Source organism: Rhea americana, unplaced genomic scaffold (genome assembly GCF_003343005.1).
Source record: "Rhea americana isolate MKP2758 unplaced genomic scaffold, rheAme1 scaffold_97, whole genome shotgun sequence".
NCBI lineage: Eukaryota > Metazoa > Chordata > Aves > Rheiformes > Rheidae > Rhea > Rhea americana.
The window spans coordinates 3,377,165-3,395,234 of record NW_028187166.1 but is presented as its reverse complement, the minus strand read 5'-3'; the positions used below and the strand labels follow the sequence as shown (position 1 = coordinate 3,395,234).

Genomic DNA, 18,070 nt, shown 5'->3' with positions numbered 1-18,070 from the left:
GGGGGGGGGGGGGGGCAGTGGCTGGCTCATCTGTCATCTCCTGGAAGGTGATGCCCAGTTTTGGGGGAGGAAGGAGGTTTTGTTCCGCGCACTGGGTTGTTTTCCTTTTTGGCAAAGTGATGCTCTGTAACCACGATGAGTCATTTCCCCTCCATGAGTCAAACTTGGGCCTCTTGCAGGGTATAAATTGGGAGTAACTGTTGTGGCAAAGGAAGAGAGACCTGGCCGGTAACGTTGGCCTGGCAGAGGTCCGCACTGGTTGCGAGAACGAAGAAGAGTATGTCCTGGTGCAAAGTCCTGGGGGTGCTTCCCCACGAGGCACCATCGCCCACCAGTTCCTGCTGCTTTATCGATAGTGAATGTTTCCCTTAAAGACCCAGATCAAGGAGTCTGATGACCACGTGGAGGTCTCAGCTTTCAAAAGTAAAGGTAGTCTTTCCGCCTCCCGTGGCTGCGGAGAAAGGAACAAGGGGAAATGTGACCTCTTAAAAGATCAGAAAGCAGAAGGCGCGGTAGAGCCACCCCGAGCAGCACGCTTCAGACGCCTCGTGGTTTTCACGCCACCCTCCTAACTTTGTGTCGAGCTCGATAACCACACGTGAAAGCCCGAGGCTGGCAGTGCTGCAGATGTGGAGCTCCTGCCGCTTTCTTTCCTCCCGTTCCCCCTTTTCCCTTTGTCTCCTTTGCAGCAAACGCTAGTGCTGTGCCTGGCTGTATGTGTCTGTGAGTGCGCGCCAGGCTGCCCGAGCTCCTGCAGGTGTGCTTGTGTCTTGGTAGCTCCATGTACACGAGCGTGTTTGTTGGTGCAAGTCTTTGCCAGCATTTGTGTGGCATGTGCCTGTGCATTTCCCTTTCTCCTACCACTTGTGGGGCTTTTACTCCAGGAGGTTTTTCCTCTCACCTTCTTCCTGAGCTAGAAGCAGCTATTACGACGTCTCCAGCTTTTCCCTGCCTTTGTGCCTGTTCACAACATCAGCCTGTGGTCTCTAATAACTCGTGCTGATGCTTGGTATCCAGATGGCCCGGTTAATAAAGCTCAGAGCAGTAGATCTCCGTTCTTGTTGCCAGCCTCACCATCCCTCGCTGTGGCCCTGACCATCACCTTGCAGCAGGCTGAGTAGATTGAGTGCTCTGTGGGCTGTAATCACCTGCCTGACCCTGATGGAGTTTGCCCACCCTCAGACACCCAATACTCATGGCTAGGTGTTGGGATGGAGACTGTCATCTACAGCCTCCTTTGGAGGGGATTGATAGTAAGGACTTAATTTTTGCTGGTTGAGCCCAGACTGACCATCAGTCCCCATCGCCACCCAGGGATGGCTGCCTGGGAAGGTGGATGTGCATCTTGTGCCTGTCTGTGGCATGTGGCTGTTGGGGGAAGCTATGCATGTGCTGGGGGTGTGTGTGTGTGCTTGCACATCATGAGGTCGGGCATACGGCGTGGGTGCGAAGCATGCACCTCGCAAGGAATGGACATGCACGTGCAGGCACAGGCATGTACTTTGTTTATATAGGTGCTGCCTGGCACGGGCAGACATGGGGATTTGCACGTGTGTGCCAGGCTGGTGCTAGTATTTCTCTAGAAAGTAATAGCTGCACGGTCATCCCTGCACAGCTTGCCAGTGCACACCTACCTGTGCACCAACGACAGCGATCCTCCTGGCACGGAGGAGAGCATTCAGGCCTTTTGGGCTCTTGTGCAGTTATTTTGGGGGTTGGCTCCTCTTACAGGCTGCTGGGGCACTTGCTCCCTTCCCTGTAATTTCCAACAGCTTTTTTTAGACAACCCGGCTCTTGCTTGCAAAGGAGGTGCCGCGATATCTTTAGACGCAGCTGGAAGCTCAGAGGCGAGGCCGCATGGCTGGCCGGCTCCTTGTGCATCGCCCAACAGCAACGACGGCTTCGTTCCCTTGTCCCTAGCCCTGGGGCTGCCCTCACTGCCCCGCAGCCCAAATCGATCTCTCTAAAAGGGGTCACCTCCTCCGAGGGGCTAGGGCACTGCAGTGGGTCACCTTCTCACGGAGGCCTGCGGGTGGGAGGAAGGGGGAGGCACGACTTGGGGGGATTGCCAGGTAATTGGAGTCTTAATGTGAAAGCTGCATAATGTTGAGGAAGCAGAAAGCTGCTGAGATTGAAAGACTGAGTCGGGGTGGCGAGCTTGCACGTCGGGTTCGGTGCTGGGAGGAAAGGTGCTGCATAAAGAGTGGACCTGATGCATTAGCTGTGCCCTGTGAGTGTCCTGTCTCTGTCCTCATCCCTCGGTCTGTCTGTGACCAGTGCCCCAAGCAGTGTGGTGCTGGTGGGGGATTGCAGCGTCTCTGTAATGGCCCGGGCACGCTGCCGCCAACTGCTCGAGCTGCTACTGCAGTGAGTGCTCCGATTTTGGCTGCATTCCTGCTCTCCTGCCATTTCTGCTTCCTCCGTTCTTTTTCTGCTCTCAGAGACATGTTGCTTGGAGAGGGAGAATATCTTCAGAAGAAGATTTTTTTTTTCCTCCCTCTCCAGAGGGGAAAGAGTAGCAGGAGCTGAGGACACACAGCCACCTGTCTGCAGGTGCTCTCTGTGCTCCCTCCCTGCTTGGGAAACCACTTATTTCTGTCTCACTCTACTATTTTGAAAATTAACATTTCTATGTGGTCTAAATATTAAGCATAGCTTGGCTCAAAGTTCGCTTAAACCAGGAATGGACAAATATCTGAAGGTCATAAATGCCTGGTTGAGTAATTATTTAGAGTGGTCTAAGGGATGTAACCATGGGTAATGGGATGAAATAAAGAGAGGAAAATGTAGCATAGTTATCAGAAAATTCTCCCTGATGCCATGCTCAGTGCTAGAGTGGGAAACGTACAGGTCCTTGGTAAGTCCTAAGGCGCGAGTGGGTGATGGCAGGATCGATATGTGAAATGATGGGAAAGCCCCCACAAAGCAGTGGTGAATGCCCATCTCCCGAGACTCTTGAGGCTCGGCTTCACAAAGCGGTTGGACCACGGGCCATAGAGTGCTGGGGTGGGCAAGAAGCTGTTTCACTGACAGATGAGACCAAATGGCTATAAATTGCCCAGGAATAATTTAAGGTGAAAACTGAGGTGCTGCTTTCTGGCAAAGGGAGGGACGAGGCAGTGGGGCAGGCGAGGAAGCCTTGCAGGCATTGGATGCGGCAACCCCCAGGCAAGTCTAAATTCCTCTACAATGTGCGCGAGCAGACCAGTCCGTTTCATCGCCTCCGGTATTGTACTACTGCTGGAAGTGAAAGCCCAAGGAGAGCAGTGAACTTCCTTGGAAAACATTTAGACATTCCCCAGCACATCTGGAGAGTTTCTTCTTACCTCAGTGGATGATGTATCTTGTAAGGCTTATATCTGTTGGTATATTTAGTGAAAATATACCTCAAGGAATTGCTTGTATTGATTTGAGGGATGGGCTGAATTACCTCTGTGGTCATTTCTGTCTGGGCTGGTGCATTCTTCGAGCTGGCTGCGTTTCTGCCTGGTGGAAGGCACAAAAGCCTTTGTGTGATGGGTACTGTGCATCTAAGATGGGCTATTCTGATTTTATTTCCCTGACTTTATAAACTAACTAAAAGAAAAATTAAAATACAGTGTGCTGTTTTCAAAATGCTTTTTGTGCTGCTGAGGATGGTGTTTCAGGAGGATCCTCCCTCCCTGGATTATCACGCACCCAATGCAGGACGTTGAGACGTGAGCTTTTTGTGCTTGAGCTTTCTCCTTTCTAAATGGACAGTTGAAAGATGTCTTGGAAGGACACAGGGAGATCAAGAGTTCCGAGTATGAGGAGCAAGGCCAGGAGCTGACATGGTCCTTCCTGGTGTCATGTTCAGCTTATCTTTACTCAAGTATGTGTGAGTGGTGGAAGGAGGGAGGATTGCTTATGGCCTTGGTACCGTGCCTGGAGAGGAGGATGGGCTATTCTGGGACAGACAGACTATCTCTGACTGTAGGAAGTGAGGAAGGAGGGAGTGACTTTGGGGCTGTTTTGTGAAGGTTTTAGTATTGCCCAAGTATCCAAAGTGTCACCCTCCTGGGGACTTCTGGGGGAGGAATCCACCTCCCATACTTGCAGCTCTCTGCTTGGAGCTGTGCATCCAGACTTCCAGTATGGCCGGTGGAGCAAAACATCTGGGGCATGATTCATCCATCCAAAGGTAGATGCGTAAACTGGGCTGGGTGATTCATGCAAGTCTCTCTGCTGACTTTCCTAGGAGGTGAGGCTAGTGCAACTTCCAAAGCAGATGAGATCCATCCCTGGGAGCCCTTGGCCAGTCCCAGCCCTCCCTGGAGGGTCTGTGCACAGGGTACACGTGGGCGACTGGCTGCAGTGGGAGAGTCATGCCTCAGCAGCTTCCTCCTCCTCCGGATGCCGGCAGTAGTGGGGCGGGGAGCAAGGCTGTGCGCCTTTGCCCTTCCCCATGGGTTGTGAGGGCTCACGCCCGCCTGTCCACATCCCCCTGCACCCTGCTGCCCTGCTGTTGCCCCGCTGTTGCGTTGCCTTCTAACAGCTTAGACACGGACTATCTGGAGCCCCTTGTGAACCTCAGCCGCTTCCTGCGATTTGGTCCTGCCACCTCATTGTCCTGGGAGCTCAGCAAATGGGCTCAAAATGTCAGATCTGGTGGTTGTCCTTAGGACACCCTCATTTTTCCAGCCTCCTTCTAGGTAGGGATATTAACCACTTACTCCCACTCGCTGTTTTCTATCACTTAGCTGCTTCCTGCTCCCTGACAATATTTTACATCTCACCCAGTAATGCTTGGTTTCCTTAAGAGCGTCTCATGTGGGATTTTATGAAAGGCTTTAGGACAATCCCAATAAATTATATCTGCTGATTTTCCTTTATCCATTGTTTTGTTGATTCCATCAGAAATCTTCTCCCAGAGCGGACATGCACGCTTTGCCTTTTAGAAGCTGTCCCAGTTGTTCCATTTCTATCTTGTCTGTTTAATGTTTCAATTAATTTTTCTGGTATTGAATTATTGTTCTGAATAGCTCTCAAAAGGGACAATCCGGGGAGTAACATTGGCTTTTATTTTGTCTAGGATTTGAATGTAGGAATTGTAGTTTCTGGTGTCAAGAAGCACCTCGCCGGCTGTGACACCAAGAGGGGATGCTATCAGTTGGACATTTGCAGAAGTGGCATGGAGATTGAGACATCTTCCCAATCTTATGGAAGAGTGGGAGTTTGCTTCCCTAATAGCAGCAAGAGGATATGTCTAAACCGATCCAGGCTCCAAAAGAGCCTTGGTTGCGTTGGAGCAGAGATGCATGAGGCTGCTTGTTGCCTGTGACGGCTCAGTTAGCTGAGCCCCGCGTTGGTCCAGCTTCGTCCTTGAAATCCAAAGAACGGGAGTTTGCTGCCAGCCTGGCTGCTGTGGGTTGCACAGCACAAAACTAGGAGGAGGAAGAAAAACCAGCCAGCCAAGGGTTAATCATTTCCATTGCAATTGTGTCATCTCTTTGGGGACCTCTCGCTCATTTTGCGAGCGGCCGCTGAAAGCCGAGGCGTGGGGGCTCTTTCTTATTCAGCTGCACGCAGCTTCAGAAGCACCGGACAGCCGCACAGCTGTGCTCAGCCGCCTTGGCCTTGCAGATGGCTGGAGAAAAGGATTTGTGTGCGCGCGTGTGCTTGCGTGTGCATGTGTGTGTGTGTCTGAAACCTAATTGTCTGCTGTCTAATCCGTCAGCCAGGGGGACAGCTTGCACAAGCCCCTTCCAGGCAGGCTGATAAATGCAGCTCTGCCAGGCCCCTTTGCGCTGTAGTTTGGTTTAATTGGTATTGCTACGTGCACGGACTCTGCGCCACTGCCTTCGCGTGCGTAAGGGACGCTGTGCTCGGTGGGGTGTGCAGCCGCTCTTCCGAGGGATGGACCTGTGTATCTGGCCTGGCTCTTGGTTGGGGCCCTGGGATACGGYGTTTGGCAGTGACGTCAGGGTAACCCAGGGCTGGACTGAATGATGTTAGGGGTGACTCCGTATTAGATTAAAACAGTAACGTTAATGGATGAATTTTCAGCAGCAAGGAGTAGTCCTGCTCTTAYGGCCTTTGTAACCTGGCGGGTTTAGTACCTCCTGAGATTGGGCTGTAAGTACACTGGGCTTCTGAGATTTCAGGATTGCATGGGGTTGATGTCAGCCCCTGGGCTGAGAGAGGACATCTGCAGCCTTCGTGGGCTTTGGATCCAGCCTGTGCCTGCACGCATGTAAAGACTGAAGTGGCCGTATGGAGTGGCAGCAAAGGCCCAGCCAGCGCCTGCGCGATCCCAGCGAGGCCAGCAGCGACCCTGGGGCAACGGTGTCAAGAAGCCTTCCTTGCCCTCCTCCCAGCCCGGCGCCAGCGGCAGCTCAGGGACTCCCTGAGCCAGAGCGGTGTTTTGTCTTTAACAGCCCTCAATGGATTTCCCATGAATTTGTCTAGCTGATTTTTGTAAACATGTAAACTTTAATCATCCCAAGGGTCCTGCAGCAAGGACTTCCACTGCTTACCATATACCTCATGAAGAACCCKCTCCTCTTGTTTCTTTTGAACCTGTTTCCTCTTAATGTTATTGGATATCTCTTAATTCTTTTATTGGGAGATGCAGTGAACAATCAATCTTGGTTCAACTTCTTGAGGCCACAAATATGCCTCTTTAGCTGCTTGTTTTCCTGGCTGAAATCTTCCCATGGTCTAATTTTTTRTTCATCCTAGTGTGTACCTTTTTCGAGCACTGCTGATGATGTTAGGACTCTGCATGTGGTCACGTTCTCATTAGTTATGTAATTAAAGGTGATGTCACGATCACAGTATTTGGCATTTGCATCGGCATTGGTTGCTTAGTGCATGTTGATGTCAGGAGATCTTTGTGTTCTGCCCAGCTGTGACATGGAGCTGCTCATTGTCAGCGTGGGGTTTTAGAGTAATAATATTTTGCCTATGAGTTGCCTACTTGAAAGGAACCATGACAATAATCATTATTTATCAGGAATCATTTATTGTGTTTTGCAGGATATTCCTGATTTAAATGAGGGATGTGTCTATGTCACTTCATCCCCAAAATTCAGTCATGTTCAAGGTGGTATCCAGCAACTCTTCCATACTAAATGCACATCAGGTTTCAGGACAGGTGTTGTATCATTTCCAGGTGGGAGATTTTTAGAATCACAGACTCTGGCTACCTGTGTCRCAATCCGACTGGGTGCCAAAATCTCCTTTATGGTCAAAAAGTCACTTGATGATACTCAAAAGCTTTAAGACCAGGGCTTTAAGTTCAGCTGGAAAGACAAGTCCTCTGACAAAAGAGTATCCCTGGYGTCTGTGCTGGGCTTGCTGCTGTGGGAGGTGGCAGGCGACTACCCCAGCACAGGCAGGACTCAGCTTGGCCTCTGCGGGGGACCTGAGCRTGTCCCACCATCACCCAGCCACAAGCCAGCAGTGCAGGGATGAGCACTAAGGGAAAGCAAGCTATGGGTCTGCAAGCCTGGTGCTGTAGGTCTAGATGAATGGAGCAGGCAGAATCCATAGGAAAAGGCATGGGAAATCTGACAGCAGCGGGGCGGCAGTAGTCATCTGCAGCATCCCGTAAYGAAGGAAGCTTGGCTCTGCTGGCTGTGGTGCACCCAGACACAGCAGCKTGGAGATGTGGGTGCCCCAGGATTTTGCGAGAGTGGGTGCAGGAACGGGGTTTTGAAACCCGCAGCTGCCCCATCCTGGGCTGTGCAGCGGCCTCGCCGTGGAGGCCCGCACCTCCTGCGGTGGTGACGGGTACCCGCGGCTGCCCGGTGCCCCTCGCGCGCTGGGGAGGGTTGCGTGGCTCATAAACCTACCCCAGCCCACCTCCCGGCCCTCCCGCTGCTCTCCTGCTTTCCTCCTCCCTCTCCGTTTCTCCCTTTGCCCTCTCTTTGCTTCTCTTTCTCTCCACACCTGCTCCTCTCCTTCCCTCCCCTTTTCTCTTTCCTTCTCCTCCTCCCCTTGCTTCTCTCTCTATCCTCTTATCTCATCCCCCTTGTTTTTCTCCTCTCTGCCTGTCCGGCTGATTTACATGCATGCTGCGTTGAAGCAGCTCAGCTGGATCTAATGCCTCCTGCCGCGAGGAGAAGGGCTGTCTCCGGACCCGGTGCAGCGCTTCCCTGTGCCGGGAAAGGGAGGCGCTCTGCCTGGCCCAGTGCCTGGGCCAACACTTTGGCCCTTTTTTGCCTTGCTTTTGTGGCCTGGCCTTCCTGGGATGGCGCGCAGGAGAGTGCACGCCCGCGAGCTCCTGAGGGGGCTTTAGAGCCTGTAGTGCCAGCGAAGACCCTGGGACAAGCTACCTCTGGCTGCTTGATCCTGCTTCCTTCCCTTGTACTGTCTTCTCCCATCCTTCCTTGCACATCTGCAGCCCYACTTGCTCTCAGCTCTCTTCTTCTGCTTGCTCTCCCTCATCTYTCCTTTTACCCTTCCTTCCATCCTGCTTTACCACCACTGCCCTCCTTGCTCCCTTCATCATCTCTTCTGTCAAGTGCCCAGCTTGCGTCCCTGTGCTCTGCTCGGGTCCCCTCCAGCCTCCCCTTGGTGGCCACTGCCCCTYGGCCCATGGAATGAGCTCCCGAGCGTGCAGACGGTACCAACGAGCCTGGYCCACGTGCGAGTGCGGAGAGCAGCGCTAGGGAACATGATGGGGGCAATGTGGGAGGTGGCTGTGGGTCACCTCATCCTGTTCTTCTCCTCTTGGGAGGATCCGAGAGGAGAGACCAGAAAGGCTCCAGCCAGCTGGAAAGCTTGGGGCTGGCTTTTTCCAGTTGATATCACTACCATGGTGTTTGTAATGTTGACCTGAAAATTTGATGCTGAATATTCCTGGTGGAGCCTCTGGTTTCCCTGTTCTTCTAAGGGAGAATATAAAACTGCTAGACTTGAATGAAGTTGGTGACAGGGACTCAGTGTGTGCACCCAGACCTGGGTGCCTGGGTGGAAGGCAGCTTTCCTCCACCCTGGTGTGCTGGTAAATCATGGGCTCTGCTCCTTGCACCCGCTGCGCATGGAGCTCACATCGAAGGCCACGCGTTGTTTGCTGATGGCTCTAATCACTTAGGTTTCCATTCTGCTGATTTGCATTTCCGTAAGAGGAAGATGCCCTGATTAATATCCCCTCAGAAGAGCTTTATTGCAGTGGCTCCTGCCTCTCTAATTGGAAAGTGGTCTTAACCTTTCACGCAAGTGGCTGCTCCGTTCCCTGCCTATTGGAAAACCCTGGGAAGGGTCTCACTAGCCCTGTGCTATTTCAGGGGGATCTGTGGGAYGTTTGGGGAATCTATCTCTGCCTCCAAACTGGGGAAGGGATTCATCYATCCAAACGGGGCTTTCATGGGTGTCATGCCCATGACACCAGGAGATGTGACCATCTCCAGCAGAGCAGSAGAAGCTGAGAGAGGAAGTGGAGTACGGGGATGTGCTGGGATGACCCAAGTCTTCCCRAGACCAGCGAGCACCCGCTAGCTCTGGGTGAGCAGGTTGTGCTCCAAGCTCAGATCACGCACTAATTCACGTCCAATTGGAGAGTGCGTTCCTGCTCTCTGTTATGCGGAAGGAGCTGCTCCTCGTTCACCATCATGCAGGTCGGAGGTAGAATCTGACCCAGCAGCCCTGGGAGCTACAGCTACAGCTGCTGCTCCCCGAGGAGTCCCAGACCCACCACTAAAACAGCGCTGGCTGCTTGAAAGCCTGTTTTGTGCTTAGCTGCTTTGTGATCTTCAAAGGCTCCACATGCGCAAGGAAATGAGACCTCGTGGCTATTCTTCCAGCGCAGTCCCTGATCCAGGCTTGCAGGTGGTTTATCCCTGATGTGTGCTGCTCCCCTCCTCTCAGCACCATCCTACACGTTGTCCTACAGCTCTGCTTTGGGGTGCAGGACCCTGGGATGCCCCAGAAGTGGCATGAAGTTGCTGCTGCTTCTTGCGCTGTCCCATGGCGCTGGAGGAAAGGGCGCTGGGAGAAGGGCCAGCAGAGGCTTGCCTCACTTTGTCCTGGTCGATCTTCTCACTGGGTTTCCCAGCAACACACCTGCCCCAAGGCTGGCAGCTGCCTGCATCCAAGCAGGTGCCTGGGATCCTTTGGCRTGCATGGCTGCTTGCTCCCTGCCTCTGGCCGGGGCCGGCGTCTCGGCTCCCCGTGGAGGCCACCGCGGGAGCGGGCTCTGGCCAGCCTCGCAGCAAGGCTGCTTTGCTGCGTGCACCTTGAGCTGGGAATGTGGCTCTTTTGTTAAGAACTCGACTTGCCTCCCAGGTGCTTTTACCTCCCCTTCCTACATCTCTCTCCTTTCGAGGTTAGAAAAGTGATTTTTTTTTTATTTTTTTAATTTTACTATTTAAGCTGGTTTAGCGTCTGCAGCAATGAGTGTTCCTGATAAACAGCCTGGGAGATCCAGAGAATAATCTCTCAGCTTGGTGACGGCAGAGGCGCATATCACAGCTGCTGGCAGCACGCAAAAAGCTGTCCTCATCTGCTGCGTGCTCTATCAGCCCAGGGAGGGGAAAAATTGCCTCAGTCCTTAATCACAGAATTTGAAATCCCAGCTAGTTTGCACCATTTATTTCTGTGGGTTTGCAGGGTTGGTTTTAGCCTCTAAAAGAAAGGAAGATAGTTTCCACCCTCCAAGACCACCCTTTGCATGTAACCGCCCGCGAGGCCAGAGGGATATTTTTAGGCCTGGGGGGCTATTTTTAGGGGGAGGTGATTTGATGCGAAGGCCGCCCTGAGCCCACATGTGCCGCAGCAGGTCTCCACTGTGCCGCGCAGCCTGGTTTGTCMCTCCCTCCCTTGCCCTGTTTTGGTGTCTTGAGTGTCTCTCCAGCCCTGGTGTGGTGACAGAGATGTTGGAGGTGGCCCAGCCATGCCAGGTCCATGCATGGACAAGGCCACCGAGGCGGGGGACAGCAGCACAGGACTGGTGGAAAAAGCTTGGTGATGGAAGGGCACCTCCAGCTTTTAGGCCGGCTGTGACWGATTTAATCTGTTTACGGCGCTCTTGGCCAGGCTGGCAGCCCACCTGCCATCCCCATGCACTGACACCTCGCTYACATGGGAATTATTGGCTTTGCCCCTTGCTGGGGCCATGGCTAGAAAATCCGCATCCTAGAAATCCCTTTAGATGTGGACCTCAAGGACGCCTCCCCTCCTGCCCCACAGAACACATCATGGGATCTTTTTTCTTTGAGAGGGTCAGGAGAAAGCTATATTTTTAGGCTGGAGTCACCAAACCCTGTTGGAAYGGGCTGTTGTGTGGTCCAAAGGTTTGTGTAGCGCCGTTCTGGTCRCTTGGAGGATGTGCACTGAATGCCATGCTTGTCAGACCCCTGGTCCTGGAGCAGTTCCCAAAGAGGTGTCAGGGAAATACTGTAAAAAGGGTGGATGAAAGGACAGAAGAATATGGAGAAGGGCCAGAGATGCTTCGTTCTGGTCTCAAATAAACACCAGGGAGAAAGCAAGCTGCTCAAACTTGTCACTGCATCATAGCCAGGGTCAAGCAAAGCRCTGGGTTGTGGCATGGGGATAACCAGCGAGGCTGGCACCGATGTATTTGCATTGTCCAGGAAAAACGATAGACTAGTGCTGAACTGCAAGACGCTGCAGCCAAGCAGGCAGCATCTGCAACGAACCTCCATTTAGAGCACGTGAGACATGAAGCAGCAACGTCTGCCAATGGGCCCCAGGTAGTGGCTGCAGGCGTAAGGGTTTTGGGGTGACGTAGGAGAACGTACGTACCCCGACAACCCCCCGGTCGCTGCAACCCAACGGGCGGCTGCCAAGCGGAGTTGGGCTGGAAGGTGCCTCTTAACAGCGGGTGCGGAGCGAGACTCTGATCTGTGCTTAGCGCGGCTGCGTGCAGGATGGCGCCGGCGAACGTGGGCTGTCACTTTTGACAGTTTRCTCAACATCACATTGAAAACGCAAACGCCCGCCATGGTAGAGACTGGTGTCAGAGTCACTGGAGACTTACTTTAATGAGACAGATAAGGCAAAATCAAACGCAAAGGAAGATACGGGGCTGGGGGAGCCGTCTTAAATACGACACCGTGGTTTTTCTCTGGGAGAAGCAGCAGTTGCAAATGGCAGCAGCGTCGCTGGAGRGGTGATCGTAGGGGACGGTTATCTCACCTGGGCAGAGAGAAGGCAGGTCCTTTCCGGTGCCGTTTGGAAAAACCCTCCTCCCGCCTGTGTCCAAGGGTGAGATACGAAGCAGAGCCTCATGTCACACCTACCCGTCCTGAGGCACGTGACCGATTCTGTATTCACCCTCGTCGTCCCCTCGGGGCTCCCCTGTCCTTTCCCTCCAGTCGTCCGTGCTCTGGGGTGGGTTTCGAAGCGCTGAAGCGAGAGCGAGTGCTTTGCTGGCCGCGTCCCACGGGCTGACGGGAACCACGCGCTGACTGCAGCAGAGCTGCCGCGGCCGTCCGGGCTGCTGGCAGTTTATTAGAAACTTTCCATCGAGTTCAGAACATCTGAGCTGTTTCTGTAAAGATCCCGTGCCCTTTCAGAAGGCAGGGAAGGGGATGCTGCTCCAGTCGTGCCTGCTCCTGAGCAGAGAGAGTTTAACACAAAAAAAAACCCCTCCTGGTTTTGAACAAAAACGCTCAGGCATCGACTAGCAACGTGAGCAGCATTGCTCAGGCAAATGGTGTTTACACCCCGAAGCCTTCAGACTTTCGAGCTCTCACCTGCGTCTCTGCAGAAACCCCTTGAGAAAATGTTACCGAACAAGGCAATATTTGGGTGGATAAATTGCCTAGAACAAATGAGCTAGAATTCATAGGATGCCATTCTTCATGTAATTAATATGTCACTCTTCAAGCAATCCCTGGGGAAAGGGCACACCCTGGAGAGGGAGACCCCCAGTCTGGCCGGGCTTGGAGACCGCTGGGTTGGGCTGTGCTCCCCGGGCTGAGCGTTGCAGCTGCAAACTCGCAACGCTCCCGCTTGCGCGCGCTGCAGGGGTTTCTTGCTGTTCCTTCCCGTGCACACAATAGGAATCACAAACAGCAGCGATGCAAGTTTTTTTTGCTTTTCTTTCTTCAGACCCCAGGTGGAGGGAAGGGGCGATTTTGGCAATGCTTTAAGCTCGGCTGGTAAAATGGGGTGATGAGAAGGAGGCTTGGGGCTGCGTTTTTCTGCTGCTGCGTCCTGGCACAGGCTCACGGGAGCCAATTCCTCTGCCAAAGGCGTTTTGGGACACGTACCCTCAAGTCATCCTTGTTAGTCCCTCTTATGGCAGAGCTATTTCTGCCTCAACTTTCCAGCAAGCTGCCTCCAATGCTTCCCAGTCTAAAACGTGCTGGTTTAGAGAGCTAGTTTCGCACCCCCCCTTCCCTTTGGATGTCTCATTTGCATACATTTGCATAGCACACAGGTTGCTGGGAGGGGAGGAGGAGCTGGAGGAGCTTTATTCCTTCTCCCCTCCCCAGCAAAATTGTATTTATTCATATAAATGCGGTGCTCTGCCGTTGCTAAGCGGGCTCGCTGCTCGCCGCGGTCCTGCTGGACGGCGGCCGCCCGCGAGGGGAGGCCAGGGCAGGGTTGGACGCGCTGGAGCCGCCCGAGCCTGAAAGCCCATGGCCCCACTCATCCCCTGTTTCCAAAAACTAACTTCCCCTGCTGGGCCCTCCCCGCTCCCAAGCCACCACTGCGTGTCCCAGTGTYGCCTTCCTGCCACCATGGAAAAAAAAATCCTCCCCCCGTGCGCCAGTAGAGTGTCTTCCTGCGCTGGAGACTGATGTGTTTTGGAGGTGGTGCTGGGGTGGGGGGAACTGACTTCTCAGGTCTGGGGTTTTGCCGTTGCTGACCAAGTTGGCAATGCAAACAACCCACCTTCCCCTCCAAAATCTGGGCAGCCAGAGCGCTTGGGTTTTGGCAGYGCATCTTCTCTTCCAGGGACGCTCTCAGTGTAAAATGCTGTTAGGATCAAAGACAATTTGGGTGTAARCCTGCTGGAGTAGGCACTTGCTCTAGGCCCGTGCTGGCCTGTGTTTCCACGACGTCTCCTCTGTCACATCCTGCTTCTGGCTAAAAGCTCTCACCATCTGGCCCGGGCAGGTGTCCCAAGGCTTCCTCACCCCTGCTCCTGTGTTGGGATGGGCTCGTGGAAGGGAAGCTCTGGGTTTTCGCCCTGGGTTGCTGGTTTCCTTTCCCCAGCACTCTGCTAGGCTTGCACTCTCCTGTATGGACCCTTTGGGGGTTTGGTCCCTTCCCCCAGTTGTCCTGAAGGGCTGGCCCAGTCTCCCATCCTTGGGATTTGTCGTGTTACAAATGGGAACAGCTTTTGGGGGGTGAGGGGGGAGCAAAACCTGTCAATAAGCAGCAAACCCTTTCCCTYGGGATACATTTCATCGACCCCGGCAACAGCCCTTCCCATCCTGTTTGTCCTGAGCTTGGGGAAGGGGAGGACCTGGAGACCCTTGATTTCCATCCTGCCTAGAGCCCTACTCCTGTTTAGGGGAGGGGGCAGCTGGTGCTAACACGTTAGCTGGGATGTGGCAACCCACAAACTACCCCAGCCCTGTTGCCATGCTCAACCATGAGTGTGAACCGCTGGGAATCGTACCATCAAGCTGATGAGCAGCAGCTGTTTAAGTCTCGGTGTCTTGGTTCCTACTGTTGCCTGTGTTCTTGCTTGTACGTGAGGTTTGCCTTATGGGCCATCATTTCTGCTCTTCTTCTGAGTTACAGTTACCGTGAGCTCTTTCACGGATCTCCCACACACATACCCCACACTGAGGGAATCCAAGGTGTGCTTGCAAACTAAACTAAACTCATGCAGCCCCCCAACCTAATGTGTCCATTGCTTTCCACATAAGTTGTGTTTCTTCCTAGGTGGCTAATGTGACCCACACTGAAATGAGAGCACGTGTCACATAGAAGGAAACCCAGTGGGTGCCCTTGCATATGTGTCACTTTAGCTGGGCTCTTGGAGCTTGCAAGGAGCATGGTTGGACAGCTGTGAGCGAGGTGGYAATGCTGCAACCACCCGCCAGGGATGGCACGTGGTCCCGTGGTCCATRGTAATGCCAGACATTTGGCTGCCCCATGGCAGCATGCCTGGGCCTGGGCAGCTTGCTATGCCATGGGGACTTCTTGAACTCATCGCTTGCAATTCTCTGACCATCCCAAGCAGTCAATAGTCATGGTGGGGTCTGCATGCACATAAAGTTGATCTTTGTAAAAAATATTTAAATAAGTGGGTCCAACCAACTCCTCTGTCTGATTCTTTGCCCTTCTTGGCCTCAGGCAATTCCCTTAGGTCTTTGCTATGATGTTGTTTGCTGTAAGAGGGATTAAATCAAGATATCTATTTACTGACCTACCAAGATGGAATGGAAAGTTAGCAGAACATCAGCGTTGGGGTATTGGGCTATCACCATCTGTGCTGCATGAACTGTGGGCTCAATTAATCTTGAATTCTTCCTCCCCCAGGACAAGAGGAGGAGGAGAGGTTCCATGGTTTGGAAAGATAGACTGGGGAAGGCAATGGCTGACTGTCAGTGTGAGGGACGAGGGGAGGTAAGACAGGACTGTTCCTCAACGAGACGGGGTGCTGATGCCAGGGTGGGAAGAAGGCCGACAGCAGAACCGCACAGCCGCCTGGAACGTCTCGCACCTGGCTGGAGCTTTAGTTTTTTATGCTAACTCCTGTTTGCAATGACCGTGGTATTCTGGTTCCTGTTATTTAAGAGCGCCGAGGCGAGTTAGTGAGCTGCTGGCTGTGCTAAGAGCTGCATGTAAGCAGGCAAGGTGAAGGGCTGACAAGCTGTGGCTGGCTCAGCACAGCTCCACTGCGAACAACCCCACCGTCTCTGAGCTCCACGGAGGCAACCAGGCAGGGCAGGCGAGGGAGGGCTGTGCTCTGCCCTCACCAGCCTCAGGCTGGGGAAGCTAGATCTGGGCAGTGAACGCGTTGGGGCTTTGCAGACCTCGGTGCTGGAGATCTTTAAGATCTGGGCTCAGCTCATCAAAATCCAGAACCAACTTTGGGGTGACTACTGCAGTTACCCCATCAGCCTGGATGCCCTCGAGTTTCGCTGCAGCCTGTCTCCAGCACTGGCTCCCGGTGTGGACGTGGACCGCTCTTTGCTCCGGTGCCCTCTTGCTCGAGGAGCTTTCCAAGCAGCCCGGCTCAGAGGCTGTTTGTCTTCAGCTTGACCGTTCCTCCGCCTCCCCCGCCCTGTCTCCTCCACTTCCTCATTCTCAGTGTCGGGTTGAGCAAGAACAGAGCGGAGCCTCCTCGGGATCAGGGTGAGGCCGTGGGGGCCTTGAGTTCCAAGTTCCTTTTTTTTTTCTCCCCCTTCTTTGCTGTACACACAAAGCTGGGCTATGATGAAACTCCAGCCCTGTCTCAGTTGCAGCGTTCATGCACAGCACATGCTGGAAATAATTGTCCTTGGTAGAGCTCTGCAAGCTGCAGAATGATTTAACTGAAAAGAGGTGGAAAGGGCTTTTATTTCTACACGCTGTGCTGTAGTCTCATGCCAGCCCCAGGTTYGTCTACAAGGTGGATGGGAGGCAGACGTGAGCTCGGGCCCTCTGCACCCCAAGCCGTGGGCCATGAGCCAGCCCTGACCCAAAAGCTGTGTGACCGTGTCCATGTAGTGCCGAGCCTGAGTTAAGGTATCTGCTGTTCAGCAGCACTTATTACCTTGGGCTTGACATGGCTTTGATCTGTTCAAGCGCAAGCAGAGCAAGCCGTGTCTGCCTGCAACGTGCCGTGGAGCATCGGCACCAGAGTGGGCTCAGTACAAACCCTCCTGGGAAGCGCCCTATTGATTTTTCCAAGTTTGGGATCAGGTGCTGCAGTGGGAATTTCAGTAGGTGCCAGGTCCTGCTATGGCAAATATGTTGGGTGCACACTGTATGCAGGCTATTCCTCCAAACYTGGCCTTTTATTTACGTGCCTTAACTAAATAGCCAATGATTTAGTAYGTCTCACTTTACGTTTTCTAGCTGTGCAAGCTAGCTGATGAATGCCTGCTAGTAATGTCCAGTCCTCCATGTTATTCTGATAGGCACAGAAAAGCATGGTAGCCTGAAAGGGGAGGATTGACTCTGGATCCAGGTCCCGAAGTTTTGGAGATGTTTAGATGAAGGATTTTGTTTGAGCTGCTTTAAGGAAAGGAGCAGCATGTGGAAAGGAGTATTGCACACTCAGCACCATTCAGGATATAGCTCATTCTTCTCATATTTTGCTCGTGATTCAGACTTCTCTTCTCTTCTCTTCTCTTCTCTTCTCTTCTCTTCTCTTCTCTTCTCTTCTCTTCTCTTCTCTTCTTCACAAAATAGCGTAGCAGAATTTGTCAGACTTTTTTTCTCTTTGGTGGAATATTTGTCCATAAAAACATTTGGTTTTCTTCAAGCTCGCTTCGTTTTCCAAATGGCCAACCCAGTCCTCTATAAATCTCCATAGTTTTCTGCCATTGGTCACCAGGGATCTCTATTTTTGCCTGTGTCGGCTGACTTAGCTCTTTGCGGTTGGTCAAGGTCAGATGTGGCAGTTTCCCGATCCAATTGGGTAAAAGCCCAAATCCTTTTGCCATGAAAGCTCACGGCTGGTGGTACAACCATCCACCCCTTGGTGCGCACCTGCTTGCCACTGCTTTTTTGGTTTTACCAGCTTCTGTTTCCTGAAGAARTGCCAGTCAGGGCGAGGAGGAAGAGTACATGCAACCTCTAAATCTGTTTTCTCCTACCGACTCAGTAAGATGTGATCTCATGTGTGTTCCTCGGAGCGGTGCAGGAGGCGGCTCTTGCATTATTTACTCTGCTCTGGAGATGGAGCCAGACTTGACCTGGTCTAATTCAGCTGCAGTCAGTAGAGCTGGGGGCGAACCGCTCCTAGCAATGCCATCGGAGTCGATGGGCGCGGGGTCAGATTTCTTCCTGGCGTAATTCTCGTGCTTCGGCAGAGCCCGGCCACGCTCCCCTCGGTGCGGTCTGAGCCGCGCTCAGCAGGGGTGAGTGCAGCTTCCCCGCGCGGCCGCCGGCGGGGAGGCTGCGTGCCCGGGTGGCTCGAGCCGGGGCGGGAGGCGAGCCCGTCCCGCGCGCTCGGTAGCCGGGCAGA

At 53.2% G+C, this 18,070-nt stretch overlaps 1 protein-coding gene and 1 pseudogene across 1 annotated transcript in view; both read left to right on the top strand.

The window, feature by feature from the left end:
• The window catches only part of LOC146584196 (uncharacterized), a 16,246-nt pseudogene extending 13,485 nt beyond the window's left edge, over positions 1–2,761 (top strand).
• The window catches only part of NTMT1 (N-terminal Xaa-Pro-Lys N-methyltransferase 1), a 93,579-nt gene that overhangs the window by 29,385 nt on the left and 46,124 nt on the right, over positions 1–18,070 (top strand). The gene's annotated exons all lie outside the window — the stretch shown is intronic.